General features: G+C 39.4%; 2 pseudogenes; both read left to right on the top strand.

The window, feature by feature from the left end:
* The first annotated feature begins 667 nt into the window (after positions 1-667).
* LOC140949691 (uncharacterized) lies at positions 668-7276 on the top strand (annotated as a pseudogene).
* An 8765-nt stretch (positions 7277-16041) lies between these two features.
* On the top strand, positions 16042-17105 carry LOC140949690 (uncharacterized; annotated as a pseudogene).
* The last annotated feature ends 1197 nt before the right edge of the window (positions 17106-18302 follow it).

Here is an 18302-nt window from a genome sequence, read left to right as displayed (position 1 = left end):
ATTCAAGCGTACTCTATCACAAAACCAAGAACTCTTTTGAAGCGAAAATTTGTATGGAAATTAGTTTTCAGCTGCTCTAATTTACCGTGAAAGTAAAATCTCGGTAGGATCGATAGTTTGTAGTTTGAATTTTAGTGACATCAAGTGAAAACCAACAATAGCCACACCTGATAACAGGACATCGAATTTGATGAGAATCAAACTAAGAAAATTTTAGTTAAAAATTAACCAGGATAAATTGAAAGAGGATGATATAATGGAAAAGGAATATTTGTTTGAAACTATTAGAAATTATTATTTTTTTAGTTCTCTTAGTCAAATACACATTTAGTTGACTCTCCAGCTTCGAAAAATTCGGCATTTTGTCAGGTAACCCAAACAACCAACCGGTACAAAAAACCCACACAAAGATTTTAGTTAAAAATTAACCAGGATAAATTGATAGAGGATGATATAATGGGAAAGGAATATTTATTTGAAACTATTAGAAGTTTTTTTTTTAGCTCTCATAGTCAAATACTCATATAGTTGACTCTCCAGCTTCGAAAAATTCGGCATTTGGTAAGGTAACCCAAACAACCAACCGGTACAAAGAACCCACACAAAAAATGTCGCCGGTAAAAACTCAACCAAAACCTTCCTTTTTCTTGCTTTTAAAATGTTAGACATGGCGGCGGAGAAGAGGACTCGAAGAAAGTCATTCAAGTGCAGTACCTGTAAAAAGGCTTTTAATACAAAGTCAGCTCTAAATGTGCACATGAAAATTCACTGTGAACAGAGGCCCTACAAGTGTAGCCAATGTAACAAGTGTTTTAAACAAGTATTTGGCTTAAACCAGCACCTCAGGGTACACAGCGATGAGAGGCCCTACAAGTGTAGCCAACGTAATAAGTGCTTTAAACAAGTAACTGGCTTAAACCAGCACCTCAGGGTACACAGCGATAAAAGGCCCTACAAGTGTAGCCAATGTAACAAGTGCTTTAAACAAACACAAGGTTTATACTATCACCTCAGAGTACACAGTGGTGAAAGGCCCTACAAGTGTACTCGGTGTAAAAAATGTTTCCGACAATCATCCCACTTACAAGATCATCTGCGGATACACAGTGGAGAAAGACCCTTCAAGTGTACTCGGTGTAAAAAGTGTTTCCGACGCTCATCTACCTTCCAAGACCATCTGCGGATACACAGTGGAGAAAAACCCTACAAGTGCGCTCAATGTGACAAGTGTTTCAGACGGTCATTGATGATTGATTGAAAAGGCACTTGTTAATACATACTAACGAAAGGCCCTTCAAATGTACTCAGTGTGAAAAATGTTTCCGACTATCATCTTACCTGCAAGACCATCTGCAGATACACAGTGCAGAAAGACCCTTCAAGTGTGCTCTGTGTGAGAAATGTTTCACCCGGAAACAGACATTGTTTTATCACAAAAGAAAATTCCATTCTGATTCACCGCACAAATGTGAATCATGTTGTAAAGATTTCACTGATGACAATGCTTTGAAGAGGCATGATTGCGAGAAACGATCTGCTAGAGACAAAGAAACATTCACTTGCTGGATGTGTGATGAATACTGCTATGATCATTGTGGATATCTTTATCACTGTATAAACACATGCAAGGATAAATGGAGTTACAAAAGGCGTCTATACAGAGAGCCCCAAAAAATAAACAACACTACTTTACCAGGCAATGCATGGGGTACCTTAGAAAATAGCTTATGAGCAGTGGTACAAACGCTGCGGCTTCGCGAGTTACTGTTCGGTTTCAGTTCCTCCATGCAGTTTTGCTCACATTTGTAGCCGAATAATTCTTGGTTTGGTTGTAGTTTGGTTTCAGTTTAGTCTATTGAACATGCTTTTTTACGGCCATGATTCAGTCAACACAGATATGCGGTTTATAATGGTTAGATAACGCTTAATGACGATGGTGGATGCAATGATTAATCACAACATAATTAGCAATACTCGCTCCACTACAAACTGTAAATTTGTTTCTGTTTGAGTCGGGATGCGCAATTGCGGTATGGAACTTTGTAAGATTTGAAACTTAATTCAAGGTCGCTCAATGATGATAATTTTGCTTTGTTTAATTTGTTGTATACGAATACCGTAAACTACCGCTCATAATTCCGTCTTCTTATAACCCTCCCCAGTTATAGGCCTTCTACCCTACCCCTAATAAAAAAACATCCTTTATAAGCCCCATCGGATATTAGCCCCCCCCCCCCGATTTTATTGAAATGAATTCTATTCATAATGTCATTTTCACTGAGCTTGAATTAAAAACGGAAAAACAAAAATATGTTTTGATAAGCACTGCTGTAGATTCTTTCGAAGACTTTTTTATTCTGGTTATAACCCCCCTCGGATACAGGCCGCTCTGTTCATAATCCCTGGCTACTAACACCCCTACGAAGCTTCAGAGTTTATTTGCGGCAGTTTACGGTAAGCTCTCATTTACTTGTAGCAACAAGAAACCCATTTTGGAATTCTGTTAAAATCTAATTTGTCTAATACTCAACCGTTCAACCAGGCTAGTAGAGCCCGTTTATACGGTTACGGACAAATTTTTGAACGGACGACAAAAACGTGCACGGATCCGCCTTTCGTCTATACGGGACCCGTAGAAAAACATTTTTTGAGCGGTGCGGCCTCACTTTTACGTTGAATCACGTGTTAAGACCTGAACTGTGCAATTTTTTTCACAGTTTGTGTGGTAAAAGCTAGGAGACTAACTACGCGCCTTTGATAAAGAGAGACATTCCAATGCTGATACTGGCAACGGTTCCGTGTAAAAGGATTGCACAGGTTTAAACTCCTCCGTTAAAAAGTTGTCCAGACATTTTATTTACGTTGTTCATTGAAGTTGCTGAATATTGTATTGTTCCTGTTGCGTGCTTAAAAATAAAGGATACAGTTAAGGACACATTCGTTTTTGCGAATTGAGGCTGGCCGATAATAATATTGCATCGTACCCCACTGGTAGCTTTGCTGGCATTACCAAATTCAAATATGAGAGAAGAAAAAATAAATTCTGGTCTTAGTTGTAAAAATCGCCTCATGTGTCCAGTCGTTTATGGGATTTCGGGTTCCTTGAGCTGTATTCCGTTTTCCAAAGCCCAGGATTCCGGATTCCACAAACAAAACTGATATCCCGGATTCCAGAATTCCTATTCCTCTACGATAAAAGAAGTCGTCGTGCAAAACTGCAAATGGCTTATTGCGATGAAAAGAAACAAAACGGATGGAAATCTACCAAAACACAACCTACAGACGTGACCTTATTTGTTGGGATGGCTTTTGCACAAGTCATTTATTGAATGTTTCTGACATGTGAGACGGCTTGCCCCCTCCCCCGCTCGAGGCCTCAAGCTAGCAGACCAATTTCAATGCCTAGTTGTATTTTTAATCACAAAAGTGACCTTTTCTTTAGCGCACGTAAACATAGCGCCTTCTTTGCAGCAACAAGTGTTGCTCAATGCTTTAAAAATAAATTTTGCACTATTTAAGACGGATTTCAAGTTCCTAACGTCACCTCACCAGAACTCAATAAAAACAGGGAAGAATTTCCTTCCTTTGAAATCCTAGCTCCAAAATTGTTTTCGGCAAAAAAGTTAGGCTTGCTTACATCATAGTTTATTTCTTTTGCCCTATGAAGAACAATGGGTGTCGGTTGATCATGTTTTATTTCTTAGAATAAAGTTGAATTACAAAATAATTTATCGAACGATCCGGGTCCAGTTTCCTCCATGTTTAGCGGTATTTTTAGTGTGGTATAAATGGCGATAAACATACTCTTACATACACAGGTACCCAAGAAATTCACTTCTTCAATACTTAATGGATTTGCCTCCTTCAGCCGCATTGTTGTTAGTCTCCCTCGCAGCCGTTTTTAGTATCGTCACGCAACGCTCCTCCCCACGAAGGTTAGGAGCGTTGCGTGACGATACTAAAAACGGCTGCGAGGGACAAGTATATAACATGAAAGGGCCTGGGCACAAGGATCGGGCAAATCCGCCATTTTGTTTTCATTGCTGGTCACATTGCGATCGTTCCTTCTACCTCAGCACGCTTGTATTCAATCGATTATCTGCATTGGGGAGACGTCGCGGAACTGAAGGAAGTTACGGTAAGTATTAACCGTTTTGTTTCTTCCATTTTATGTGAGAATTGAATGTTTCCAGAAGTGACCCCATGACCAAACGCTAGCATTTTTCAAAGTGAAAGGGGTGGCAGCAACTCAGTTTCTGTGATCACGATTACGGGTGACTGTTTTCCCCTCAATCAAAACAACATTTTTTTTTTCGATAGGGATTAGGTCCAGGAGCTACACTTTTTATTTAGCTGGAGCATGGTCATTAAGCTGTATTTTGACTTGTGGCACGTTATATGTAAACTGACACCTAAACAAACACTCCTATTACTAAAGAAATTTCGTGTTTCGTATGTTTTTCTACTAGCAAAACACTAGCCTGCTATCTCCTTCCTTTTCCCGCCCCGGAGAGCTTGCTCGCAGGCTAGCAAAACACATGTTTAACAGTTACATCACGGGCAATATAGACATACTGCAGATCAATGATAATTAACAATTATTCCTCGATGGGCTCTGAGTCAATAGCTTAACTCAGAGGCCATGAGGGCGAGACGAATAATTGTTTTAGTAAAATTCAACTAGTTGGTCAAAAATATCGAGAATAAAAAAAAGTTTAGCTAGTTAAAGCCAGACTTTAATCCTTTTTTGCCGTCAAAAAGCGCGCGCTTTTCGCTACTAGTAGGATATAACATATAGCCTAGTAGTAGCTCAACCAATCAGAACGCAGCATTGATAATAGACCACTAGTTGGATTTTACTAAAACGTCATAGTCCAAGACAGCTAACCAATCAGATTGCTTGAATTACCAAGATCACTGACGGCCTCATGGGCTATTGACTCAGAGGCCATGAGGGCGAGAGGAATAATTGTTTTTGTAAAATCCAACTAGTTGTGAAAAAAATATCGAGAGTAAAAAAATTTTAGCTAGTTAAAGCTAGACTTTAACCCTTTTTTGCTGCCAAAAAGCATGCGCTTTTCGCTACTAGTAGGATATAACATATAGCCTAGTAGTAGCTCAACCAATCAGAACGCAGCTTTAATAATAGACCACTAGTTGGATTTTAGTAAAACGTCATAGTCCGAGACAGCTAACCAATCAGATTGCTTCAATTACCAAGATCACTGAGTGTGTATTTAACAATTATTCCTCGATCCCAAATGGGCTCTGAGTCAATGGCCCATGAGGCCAAAGGCTGAATGGGCTATTGACTCAGAGGCCATAAGGGCGAGAGGAATAGTTATTTTAGTAAAATCCAACTAGTTGGAAATAAAAATATCTAGAATAAAAAAATTTTAGCTAGTTAAAGCTAGACTTTAATCCTTTTTTGCTGCCAAAAAGCCCACGCTTTTTGCTACTAGTGGGCTATAATATATAGCCTAGTAGTGGCTCAACCAATCAGAACGCAGCATTGATAATAGATCACTAGTTGGATTTTACTAAATACTAATATCTAATAGTTCCAGTAAATATTCTTTTACTGTCATATCATTGTCTATACATTTGTCCTGGTTTATTTTCAACTGAAAATTCCTCTGTTCGTCATCAAATTTTTGTTCTCCGATCTTACGTGCAATTTCATCCTAAACTTGTATCAATGGATCAGAATGGCATTTTGTCGAGTTTATGTTACCTCCAGGTGCAAAACTCGACAAAATGCTGCTTAAATCAGCCAGAAACGGAACAGTGATTTTAATTTTCATAGGCACCACTTATTCTGATCGATTCACTGATACAATCTTTGGACTGCTAGCCACACGTATGAACAGAACATCGAATTTGATGAGTATCAAACTGAGAAAATTTTAGTAAAAAATTAACCAGGATAAATTTATAGAGAATGATATAATGGAAAAGAAATATTTATTTGAAACTACTACAAATAATTTTCTTTTAGTTCTTATTAGTGGAATACACATATAGTTGACTCTCCAGCGTCAAAAAATGTCAGGTAACCCAAACAACCAACCGGTAGAACCCAAGCAAAATTCAAGCAAGCTGCTTTTCTTGCTTTTAAATTGCCAGACATGGCCGCGGGGAAGAGGACTCGAAGAAAGTCATTCAAGTGCAGAACCTGTAAAAAGGCTTTTAATGCAAAGTCAGCTCTAAATGTGCACATGAAAATTCACAGTGAACAGAGGCCCTACAAGTGTAGCCAATGTAACAAGTGCTTTAAACAAGTATTTGGCTTAAACCAGCACCTCAGGGTACACAGTGATGAGAGGCCCTACAAATGTACTCGGTGCAAAAAATGTTTTCGACAATCATCTCACTTGCAAAACCATCTGCGGATACACAGTGGAGAAAAGCCCTACAAATGTACTCAGTGTGAAAAGTGTTTCAGACACTCATCAGACTTGAAAAGGCACTTGTTGATACATAACAATCAAAGGCCCTTCAAATGTACTCGGTGTAACAAATGTTTCCGACGCTTATCTACCTTGCAATACCATCAGCGGATACACAGTGGAGAAAAACCCTTCAAGTGTACTCAGTGTGAAAAGTGTTTCAGACAATCATCAGATTTGAAAAGGCACTTGTTGATACATAATAAAGAGAGTCCCTTTAAATGTACTCAGTGTGAAAAGTGTTTCAGACAATCATCACATTTAAAAAGGCACTTGTTGATACATAACAATCAAAGGCCCTTCAAATGTACTCGGTGTAACAAATGTTTCCGATGCTCATCTCACTTGCAAGACCATCAGCGGATACACAGTGGAGAAAGACCCTTCAAGTGTATTCAGTGTGAAAAGTGTTTCAGATATTCATCACACTTAAAAAGACACTTGTTAATACATAATAAAGAGAGGCCCTTTAAATGTACTCGTTGTAAAAAATGTTTGAAATACTTCTCTCACTTGCAAGACCATCAGCGGATACACAGTGGAGAAAGACCCTTCAAGTGTACTCAGTGTGACAAACGTTTCACTCGGAAGCAGACACTGCTTTATCACAAAAGAAAATTTCATTCCGATTCATCGCACGAATGTGAATCATGTGGTAAATGTTTCAGTGATGACAATGCTCTGAAGAGGCATGATTGCGAGAAACGATCTGCTAGAGACAAAGAAAGATTCACTTGTTGGATGTGTGATGAATACTGCTATGATCATTGTGGATACCTTTATCACATGTATAAGCACATGCAAGGATAAATGAAGTTACAAAAGGCGTCCATACATAGAGCCCAATCATAATAAACAACAGTACTTTACCAATGCATGGAGTGCTTTGGTAAATGACAATGACCTATGAGCAGCGGTACAAACGCAGGGAGCTTACGAGTTACAGTTCAGTTTCAGTTCGTCCATGCAGTTTTGCACACATTTGTAGCCGAATAATTCTTGGTTTGGTTGTAGTTTGGTTTCAGTTTAGTCTGTTGAACATGCCTTTTTACGGCCATGATTCAGGCAACACAGATATGCGGTTTATAATGGGTAGTTAATGCTTAATGATACGACCGCAACATAGTTAGCAATACTCCCTCCACTAAACATAGTAAATTTGTAAATTTGGGATATGTAATTGCGGGATATGTAATTGCGGTATCGAACTTTGTAAGATTTGAATTTTAATTCGAAGTCGCTCAACGGTGATAGTTTTGCTTTGTTCAATTTATTTGTTGTATACAGTTACTGTAAACTACCGCTCATAACCCTCCTTCTTATAACGCTCCCTAGTTATAGGCTATCTACCCCTAAAAAAAGCATCCTTTATAAGCCCCATCGGATGTTACTCCCCCCACCCCCACTCCGATTTTATTGATATGAATTCGATAGTATGATGTCATTTTTGTTATGCTTGTATTAAAAACAGAAAAAGCAAAACACGTTTTGATCAGCACTGTTATAGCCTCTTTCGAAGCCTATTTTACCCCGGTTATAACCGTCCTCAGGTACAAGCCGCTCTGTTTATAATCCCTCCTAACACCCCTGACTAAGCGTCAGGGCTTATAAGCGGCAGTTTAATGTAAGCTCTCATTCACTGGTAATAACAAGAAACGCATTTTGGAGTTCTGTTAAAATCTAATTTGTCAAATACTCAACCGGCCAACGAGGCTAGGATACTAAGCCCAAGACCCCGTTTATACGGGGACGTACAAGTTTTTGAAAGGAAGACAAAAACGGGCACGGATCCGCCTTTCGTTTACCGGTGCGGCTTCACTTTAATTAACGTTGACTCACTTGTGAACACCTGAACTGTTCAATTTTTTCACAATTTGTGCGGTAAAAGCGCCTTAGGCGCCTTTTTTAAAAAGGGCCATTCCAATGCTGACACTGGCAAAAATTTGTACGGACTCATGTAAACAGTACTGTAACAGAATTTGAACGGTTCCGTGTAAAGGGATTGCACTGGTCTAAAATTTGTCGCTTAAAAACTTGTCCAGACCTGTGTAAACAGGGTCTAATACACTTCATTTACTTTCCTCGTTGAAGATGCGGAATATTGTATTGTAACTGTTGTGTGCTTAAAATTAAAGGACACGATTAAGTGTGTTTACCGTTGATACATAGCTTAAGACTAGTGGGGACAGGGTGGGGTCCAAATCTCCCGCCTTCCGTAACTTGCATTCCTCTTTTTTCTTAGCGTTTTCCCTACGGCCCATTTTCGACCGCGAAATGTGAACTATTGTTGCGTAATCATTTCCCCTATTTATCCCCTTCGCGCCTTTCTATCAACTACAAATTAGAAAATGGCACCATTCAGAACTTTGCAAGACTACGAAGCAAGTCTTGTACTAAGCTTGGAGGTCGATCTGATAGCTGCCCCCAGATCTTATGGAATATACCAGTTCTATAAGTCTCTTATAATTAAGGACACGTCTGTTCGATACTTTTTTCTTTATCGACTTTTAGGTTGTACCAGCAATGTACTTTAGGATTTTGAGAAGAATGTGAATGACATAGCCGGAAGAATTTCTCGCCATCTGGTTAGCTACCAAGGCAAGGTATTAAGAACAGAACTGCGGCCTCAAGCTCCTGAAAGTGAGGCTGGCCGATGATATAGCATCGCACACAACTTGAAGCTTTGCTCGCATTACCAAATTCACAAATGAAAAAAAAAAATGAATTCTGGTCTTAATTGTAAGAATCGCCCTTATGTATCCTATCGTTATCGGGATTCCGGATTCTTTGAGCTGTGTTACGTTTTCCAAAGCCCAGGATTCCGGATTCCACAAGCAAAATATCCCGGATTCGTTTGCAGCTAGCTTAAGTAGTCAAGGATAAAGGTTGTTAGGACCAGGCGCTTTATCATCCTTCGTTTAAAGATTGCAGTTGACGCCATTACAGCTGAAGATTAGTACATCAATATCAGGGATAATGCTCGGCTTAAGAGACGGGATGTTATTCATATCTTTGCACTCATAGACGCGACAGAATCGGTGTTCAAGGAATTAGCCTTAGATTGCGCATCAGATCAGAGAGCAACTTGCCATCGACCTCCAGGTCTGTTACCCCAACCTCCTTGCTTCTCGCTTTCTTCTCACTTTCTTTCTTTCTTTCTTTCCACAAAGCTTTAGCACTTGTTTCGTAGAGTTTTGCTAGTGTCTAAAAAGGTTTTTTGCAAAAGTCTGTCATTGAATGTTTCTTACATGTGGGACGGCAAGTCCCCTAAATATCTCGAGGCCTCAAGCAACTGATTACAATGCCTATATGTATTTTTAATCACAAAAGTGGCCTTTTCGTTAGCGCATGTAAACACAGCGCCTTCTTTGTAGTAAAGCCTGGTTTCCATATGATCGTCCGGATCATCTCAATCGTCCCAGTCGTCTCAAAAAAGGTTAAGACGTTCAGGGCGATCATATGGAAACGCTACCCAGACGATCGCAAACGACTCGGACGAATGAAACGACCTCGATCGCTTGCAAAGAGTTGAGTACTACCCGGACGATCGGGATGATCATGTTTGAAGCGATCATATGGAAACGCTCTCAGACGACTGAGACGATCGGGATGATCGAAGGCTATCCCAGAAATCATCACTTTGTTTCCAGTAATCAAGAATAAATTCGGCGCGGATGGCGCTGAAGCCGAAAAAATAATACACAAATGTTCGCAGCGCGTATGGGGGTTATTTGAAATCAGTAGAGAAAGTCCGTGACATCAAGTTTCTGAAGAAATACTATGTCTTCGGGGAACTCTTCTAGCTTCTCAATGTCGCAAAATCAAGAGAAAAAGCAGGTACCAAAGTACGTGGTTCGCTTTACGAATAAAATCATCCATTTATGTGGCTTCAGTTTGTAAAACACTCGCAAAAATTCTATTGTCTGACCCAGAGACATCGCTGACAACCCCGCGTCTCTTGCCTTTGAGGCGATCGAGACGATCATATGGAAACTACCAATCGCCCCAAGTCGTCCGGATCGTCTCGAAATATTTTGAAACGACTGGGGTGATCGGGACGATACGGACGATCATATGGAAACTAGGCTTAAGAACTGTGGTTCAATGATTTAAAAAGAGATTTTGCACTGTTTAAGACGGTTTTCGCGTTTCTAACCTCACCTAGTACCTCACTGAAGAACTCAATAAAAAAAGAAGAATTTCAGTTTTTTCAAATCTTAGCTTCACTGAAAGTGTTTTCGATAAAAATATCAGGCTTGTATACATCATAATTTATTTCTTTTGCTCTATCAAGAACAATGGGTGTCGGTTGATCATGGTTTATTTCTTAAACAAGAATAAATTAAGCCACAATATAATTTATACAGCGGCCCCGCCCCAGTTTCGGCATGTTGAGCTGTATTTTTGGTGTGGTATAATTGGCATTAGTAAAATCCAACTAGTGATCTATTATCAATGCTGCGTTCTGATTGGTTGAGCTACTACTAGGCTATATGTTATAGCCTACTAGTAGCGAAAAGCGCGCGCTTTTTGGCGGCAAAAAAGGATTAAAGTCTAGGTTTAAGTAGCTAAAATGTTTTTTATTCTTGATATTTTTGACCAACTAGTTGGATTTTACTAAAACAATTATTCCTTTCGCCCTCATGGCCTCTGAGTCAATAGCCCATTCGGCCTTCGGCCTCATGGAATATTGACTCAGAGCCCATTCGTGCTCGAGGAATAATTGTTAGTTATTATTCATTCAAAATACTTCCCCGATTCTGATTGGCTAAGAGCACACGCATAATTCACCATAACCAGTTACTGATGACCAATTTGGAAGAATTTTGTGTTTAACGAGGAAATGACGTCAAAAATGCTGCGTTCTTGCAGGTTAATGCACCGTTAACCGAGAAGACCTGGGGCGAGGTTGAGTTGTTTTGGTTGCGAAAACAAAAAATGGCGGACATTTCACTCGTTTCAAGACTAAGAACTAGGCGAAATTATAGTTAAAAACATGGCAAGAACAGCAAAAACACAACTCGAAGGGCGATATCTGCTATTTGGAGAAGAACAACTCCAAACGTGCACTATCGAAGGTGAACTTAACATCGATGGAGGTAAGCATGTTTTAGCTTTGTTTTTAAACTAGGAATTATTTTAAATGAATAATAAAACAATTATTGAATTCGTTTCTCGTATCATATGAAGAATTATGGAGATCTCGGAGGGTGTTATCCGCTAATTTATTACACCCAGGATTTTAGGGTGTACGAGGGGACACGTGACCATTTTTTTTAAAAGGAAAGGCCCTGGGGACGAGGTTGCTCCGAAAAATGTCAGGTAACCCAAACAACCAACCGGTAGAACCCACGCAAAACATTTCACCGTTAAAAACTCAAGCAAGCTGTTTTTCTTGCTTTTAAATTGCCAGACATGGCCGCGGGGAAGAGGACTCGAAGAACGTCATTCAAGTGCAGAACCTGTAAAAAGGCTTTTAATGCAAAGTCAGCTCTAACTGTGCACATGAAAATTCACAGTGAACAGAGGCCCTACAAGTGTAGCCAACGTAACAAGTGCTTTAAACAAGCATCAGTTTTATACCACCACCTCAGGGTACACAGTGATGAGAGGCCCTACAAGTGTAGCCAATGTAACAAGTGCTTTAAACAAGGAACTAGCTTAAACCGGCACCTCAGAGCACACAGCGATGAGAGACCCTACAAGTGTAGCCAATGTAACAAGTGCTTTAAACAAGGAACTAGCTTAAACTACCACCTCAGGGTACACAGTGATGAGAGGCCCTACAAGTGTAGCCAATGTAATAAGAGCTTTAAACAAGTAACTGGCTCACTTGAAAGGCCATCTGCGGATACACAGTGGAGAAAAACCCTTCAAATGTAATCGGTGTAAAAAATGTTTTACACGCTCATCTCACCTGCAAGACCATCTGCGGATACACAGTGGAGAAAGACCCTTCAAGTGTACTCAGTGTGAAAAATGTTTCACCCGGAAACAGACATTGTTTTATCACAAAAGAAAATTCCATTCTGATTCACCACACAAATGTGAATCATGTTGTAAAGATTTTACTGATGACAATGCTTTGAAGAGGCATGATTGCGAGAAACGATCTGCTAGAGACAAAGAAAGATTCACTTGCTGGATGTGTGATGAATACTGCTACGATCATTGTGGATATCTTTATCACACTGAAACACATGCAAGGATAAATGGAGTTACAAAAGGTGTCTAGACAGAAGAGCCCCAAAAAATAAACAACAGTACTTTACCAAGCAATGCATGGGGTGCTTTTGGAAAATAGCTTATGAGCAGTGGTACAAACGCTGCGGGTTCGCGAGTTACAGTTCGGTTTCAGTTCCTCTATGCAGTTTTGCACTCATTTGTAGCCGAATAATTCTTGGTTTGGTTGTAGTTTGGTTTCAGTTTAGTCTATTGAACATGCCTTTTTACGGCCATGATTCAGTCAACACAGATATGCGGTTTATAATGGTTAGATAACGCTTAATGACAATGGTGGATGCAATGATATGATCACAACATAATTAGCAATACTCGCTCCACTACACATTGTAAATTTGTTTCTATTTGAGTTCGGATGCGTATTTGCGGTATGGAACTTTGTAAGATTTGACCCTTAATTCAAGGTCGCTCAATAATGATAATTTTGCTTTGTTCAATTTGTTGTATACGAATACCGTAAACTACCGCTCATAACTGTCCCTCTTCTTATAACCCTCCCCAGTTATAGGCCTTCTACGGTACCCCTGATAAAAAAACATTCTTTTTAAACCCCATCGAAAATTGCCCGCCCTCCTCCCACCCCGATTTTATTGAAATGAATTCTATTCATAATGTCCGGCATTTTCACTGAGCTTGAATTAAAAGCAGAAAAAGAAAAACATGTTTTGATCAGCACTGTATAGATTCTTTCGAAGACTTTTTTTTTATTCTGGTTATAATCCCCCTCGGATACAGGCCCCTCTGTTCATAATCCCTGGCTCCTAACACCCTTACGAAGCTTCGGAGCTTATATGCGGCAGTTTACGGTAAGCACTCATTTACTTGTAACAACAAGAAACGCATTTTGGAATTCTGTTAAAATCTAATTTGTCTAATACTCAACCGTTCAACCAGGCTAGTAGAGCCCGTTTATACGGTTACGGACAAATTTTTGAACGGACGACAAGAACGTGCACGGATCCGCCTTTCGTTTACACGGGACCAGTAGAAAAACATTTTGTGACCGGTGCGGCCTCACTTTTACGTTGAATCACGTGTTAAGACCTGAATTGTGCAAATTTTTTCACAGTTTCTGTGGTAAACGCCAGGAGCCTAACTACGCGCCTTTGATAAAAAGAGACGTTCCAACGCTGATACTGGCAACGGTTCCGTGTAAAAGGATTGCACATAATACATTGTTATATTCCTAGACTTTCACTCAACTAAACAGGGACTGCCATTGGTTGATTCTTGGTCACGTGGCCTTGACTAAAAACAAATGTATCCCGATCGTGATACATCAAACAATGTATCCCGCTCGGGATACATTGCGGCACGTGATCAAAGCATGGTGGAAAGTGGCGTGACAAAAGGCGGCAAAAACACCGCCAGGTCCTGCCAGTTTTCTTTTTCGTGAATGCACACAACAACACAATCACGAAGCCTCAAGCTAAAAAGCAACGATTTTTAAAGTTATCCCAGAAGTTCCCAGAAGAAAAACAGCAGCTAGTGGAGGAAAAAGATGCAGATAATATAAGGAAAGTACTTTTGTTTGTAAATCATTCATTCAGTGGTTTTGAGAATTAAATTTGTGTTGTTATAAGTACCGAGTCGACTGTTTTGGTTCGCTCCGGTTATTCTTTTGTTGCTGTTGAAGTGAAAGTCTAGAAATATAACAAAATACTTAATGTCAGGTCCCTCGGGAAACCAGTTAGTTTTGTTTTCCCTCGAGTCCTGATGTTTCCCTCGACTTCGTCTCGGGAAACATCAGGACTCTCGGGAAAACAAAACTAACTGTTTCCCTTGGGACCTGACATTAAGTGTATATTATAGATCAACAAAAGAGCATCGGATTGCACATAATACATTATAGATCAACAAAAGAGCATCGGAGCTGGAAAGTCGACTGTATGACTAACGAGGGGTCAAAAAAATATCTAAATAGTTCCAGTAAATATTATTTTACCATCATATCATTGGCTATACATTTGTCCTTGTTTATTTTTAACTGAAAATTCCTCTGTTTGTCATCAAATTCGTTCTCCGATCTTACCTGTGCCATTTCATCTTAAGCTTGTATCAACTAATGGTTCCGGTTGGCATTTTGTGGAGTTTCTCAGTGTTATCTCCAGGTGAAAAACTCGACATAATGCTACTTAAATCAGCCAGAAACGGCAAGGTGATTTAATTGTGTTTTTAGGCTTCATTTATTCTGATCGATTCACTGACACAAGCTTTGGATAAGCTTTGGATATTGCTGGTTTTCAGTATCACGCCATTCAAGATAGATTAAAATAAAAATCAAAACCGTTCAATTAACAAAGTCCAGAATCTGGGAGATGAAAGACGGTAAATATGCAAAGACCCTCGCCAAGATTCAGGTCAGAGGAATATTTCGTATACGAGATATCGGAAGAAATGTTTTATCCAAATTTACAGAGATTTGTATGGAGACGCCATGCTGGTGCTCATCCGGATGGGCACCAACATGGTGGACGGAAACTAACAGAAACATCTGTTAGCGAGTTTTGCTACAAAACCGTGAATTTATTTTTCGAGGAACTCATAAACATTAAAAGTAATACTTTTCTAATGCATAAACTGTTTAGATAGCAAAGTTCCCTGAAATAAGTCATTTTTTAATCTACATGACATCTCTCTCGGCCGTTATGCAAATGACGCGTCACGCAAAAGCTTAGAAATTCAAGCGTACTCTATCACAAAACCAAGAACTCTTTTGAAGCGAAAATTTGTATGGAAATTAGTTTTCAGCTGCTCTAATTTACCGTGAAAGTAAAATCTCGGTAGGATCGATAGTTTGTAGTTTGAAGTTTAGTGACATCAAGTGAAAACCAACAATAGCCACACCTGATAACAGGACATCGAATTTGATGAGAATCAAACTAAGAAAATTTTAGTTAAAAATTAACCAGGATAAATTGAAAGAGGATGATATAATGGAAAAGGAATATTTGTTTGAAACTATTAGAAATTATTATTTTTTTAGTTCTCTTAGTCAAATACACATTTAGTTGACTCTCCAGCTTCGAAAAATTCGGCATTTTGTCAGGTAACCCAAACAACCAACCGGTACAAAAAACCCACACAAAGATTTCAGTTAAAAATTAACCAGGATAAATTGATAGAGGATGATATAATGGGAAAGGAATATTTATTTGAAACTATTAGAAGTTTTTTTTTTTTAGCTCTCATAGTCAAATACTCATATAGTTGACTCTCCAGCTTCGAAAAATTCGGCATTTGGTAAGATAACCCAAACAACCAACCGGTACAAAGAACCCACACAAAAAATGTCGCCGGTAAAAACTCAACCAAAACCTTCCTTTTTCTTGCTTTTAAAATGTTAGACATGGCGGCGGAGAAGAGGACTCGAAGAAAGTCATTCAAGTGCAGAACCTGTAAAAAGGCTTTTAATACAAAGTCAGCTCTAAATGTGCACATGAAAATTCACAGTGAACAGAGGCCCTACAAGGGTAGCCAATGTAACAAGTGCTTTAAACAAGTATTTGGCTTAAACCAGCACCTCAGGGTACACAGCGATGAGAGGCCCTACAAGTGTAGCCAATGTAATAAGTGCTTTAAACAAGTAACTGGCTTAAACCAGCACCTCAGGGTACACAGCGATAAAAGGCCCTACAAGTGTAGCCAATGTAACAAGTGCTTTAAACAAACACAAGGTTTATACTATCACCTCAAAGTACACAGTGGTGAAAGGCCCTAAAAGTGTACTCGGTGTAAAAAATGTTTCCGACAATCATCCCACTTACAAGATCATCTGCGGATACACAGTGGAGAAAGACCCTTCAAGTGTACTCGGTGTAAAAAGTGTTTCCGACGCTCATCTACCTTCCAAGACCATCTGCGGATACACAGTGGAGAAAAACCCTACAAGTGCGCTCAGTGTGACAAGTGTTTCAGACGGTCATTGATGATTGATTGAAAAGGCACTTGTTAATACATACTAACCGAAGGCCCTTCAAATGTACTCAGTGTGAAAAATGTTTCCGACTATCATCTTACCTGCAAGACCATCTGCAGATACACAGTGCAGAAAGACCCTTCAAGTGTGCTCTGTGTGAGAAATGTTTCACCCGGAAACAGACATTGTTTTATCACAAAAGAAAATTCCATTCTGATTCACCGCACAAATGTGAATCATGTTGTAAAGATTTCACTGATGACAATGCTTTGAAGAGGCATGATTGCGAGAAACGATCTGCTAGAGACAAAGAAACATTCACTTGCTGGATGTGTGATGAATACTGCTATGATCATTGTGGATATCTTTATCACTGTATAAACACATGCAAGGATAAATGGAGTTACAAAAGGCGTCTATACAGAGAGCCCCAAAAAATAAACAACACTACTTTACCAGGCAATGCATGGGGTACCTTAGAAAATGGCTTATGAGCAGTGGTATAAACGCTGCGGGTTCGCGAGTTACTGTTCGGTTTCAGTTCCTCCATGCAGTTTTGCTCACATTTGTAGCCGAATAATTCTTGGTTTGGTTGTAGTTTGGTTTCAGTTTAGTCTATTGAACATGCTTTTTTACGGCCATGATTCAGTCAACACAGATATGCGGTTTATAATGGTTAGATAACGCTTAATGACGATGGTGGATGCAATGATTAATCACAACATAATTAGCAATACTCGCTCCACTACAAACTGTAAATTTGTTTCTGTTTGAGTCGGGATGCGCAATTGCGGTATGGAACTTTGTAAGATTTGAAACTTAATTCAAGGTCGCTCAATGATGATAATTTTGCTTTGTTTAATTTGTTGTATACGAATACCGTAAACTACCGCTCATAATTCCGTCTTCTTATAACCCTCCCCAGTTATAGGCCTTCTACCCTACCCCTAATAAAAAAACATCCTTTATAAGCCCCATCGGATATTAGCCCCCCCCCCCCCCGATTTTATTGAAATGAATTCTATTCATAATGTCATTTTCACTGAGCTTGAATTAAAAACGGAAAAACAAAAATATGTTTTGATAAGCACTGCTGTAGATTCTTTCGAAGACTTTTTTATTCTGGTTATAACCCCCCTCGGATACAGGCCGCTCTGTTCATAATCCCTGGCTACTAACACCCCTACGAAGCTTCAGAGTTTATTTGCGGCAGTTTACGGTAAGCTCTCATTTACTTGTAGCAACAAGAAACGCATTTTGTAATTCTGTTAAAATCTAATTTGTCTAATACTCAGCCGTTCAACCAGGCTAGTAGAGCCCGTTTATACGGTTACGGACAAATTTTTGAACGGACGACAAAAACGTGCACGGATCCGCCTTTCGTTTACACGGGACCCGTAGAAAAACATTTTTTGACCGGTGCGGCCTCACTTTTACGTTGAATCACGTGTTAAGACCTAAATTGTGCAATTTTTTTCACAGTTTGTGTGGTAAAAGTCAGGAGACTAACTACGCGCCTTTGATAAAGAGAGACATTCCAATGCTGATACTGGCAACGGTTCCGTGTAAAAGGATTGCACAGGTTTAAACTCCTCCGTTAAAAAGTTGTCCAGACATTTTATTTACGTTGTTCATTGAAGTTGCTGAATATTGTATTGTTCCTGTTGCGTGCTTAAAAATAAAGGATACAG

Source organism: Porites lutea, chromosome 10 (genome assembly GCF_958299795.1).
Source record: "Porites lutea chromosome 10, jaPorLute2.1, whole genome shotgun sequence".
In the NCBI taxonomy this organism is placed as follows: Eukaryota; Metazoa; Cnidaria; class Anthozoa; order Scleractinia; family Poritidae; genus Porites; species Porites lutea.
This window is presented reverse-complemented; position numbering and strand designations above follow the sequence as displayed.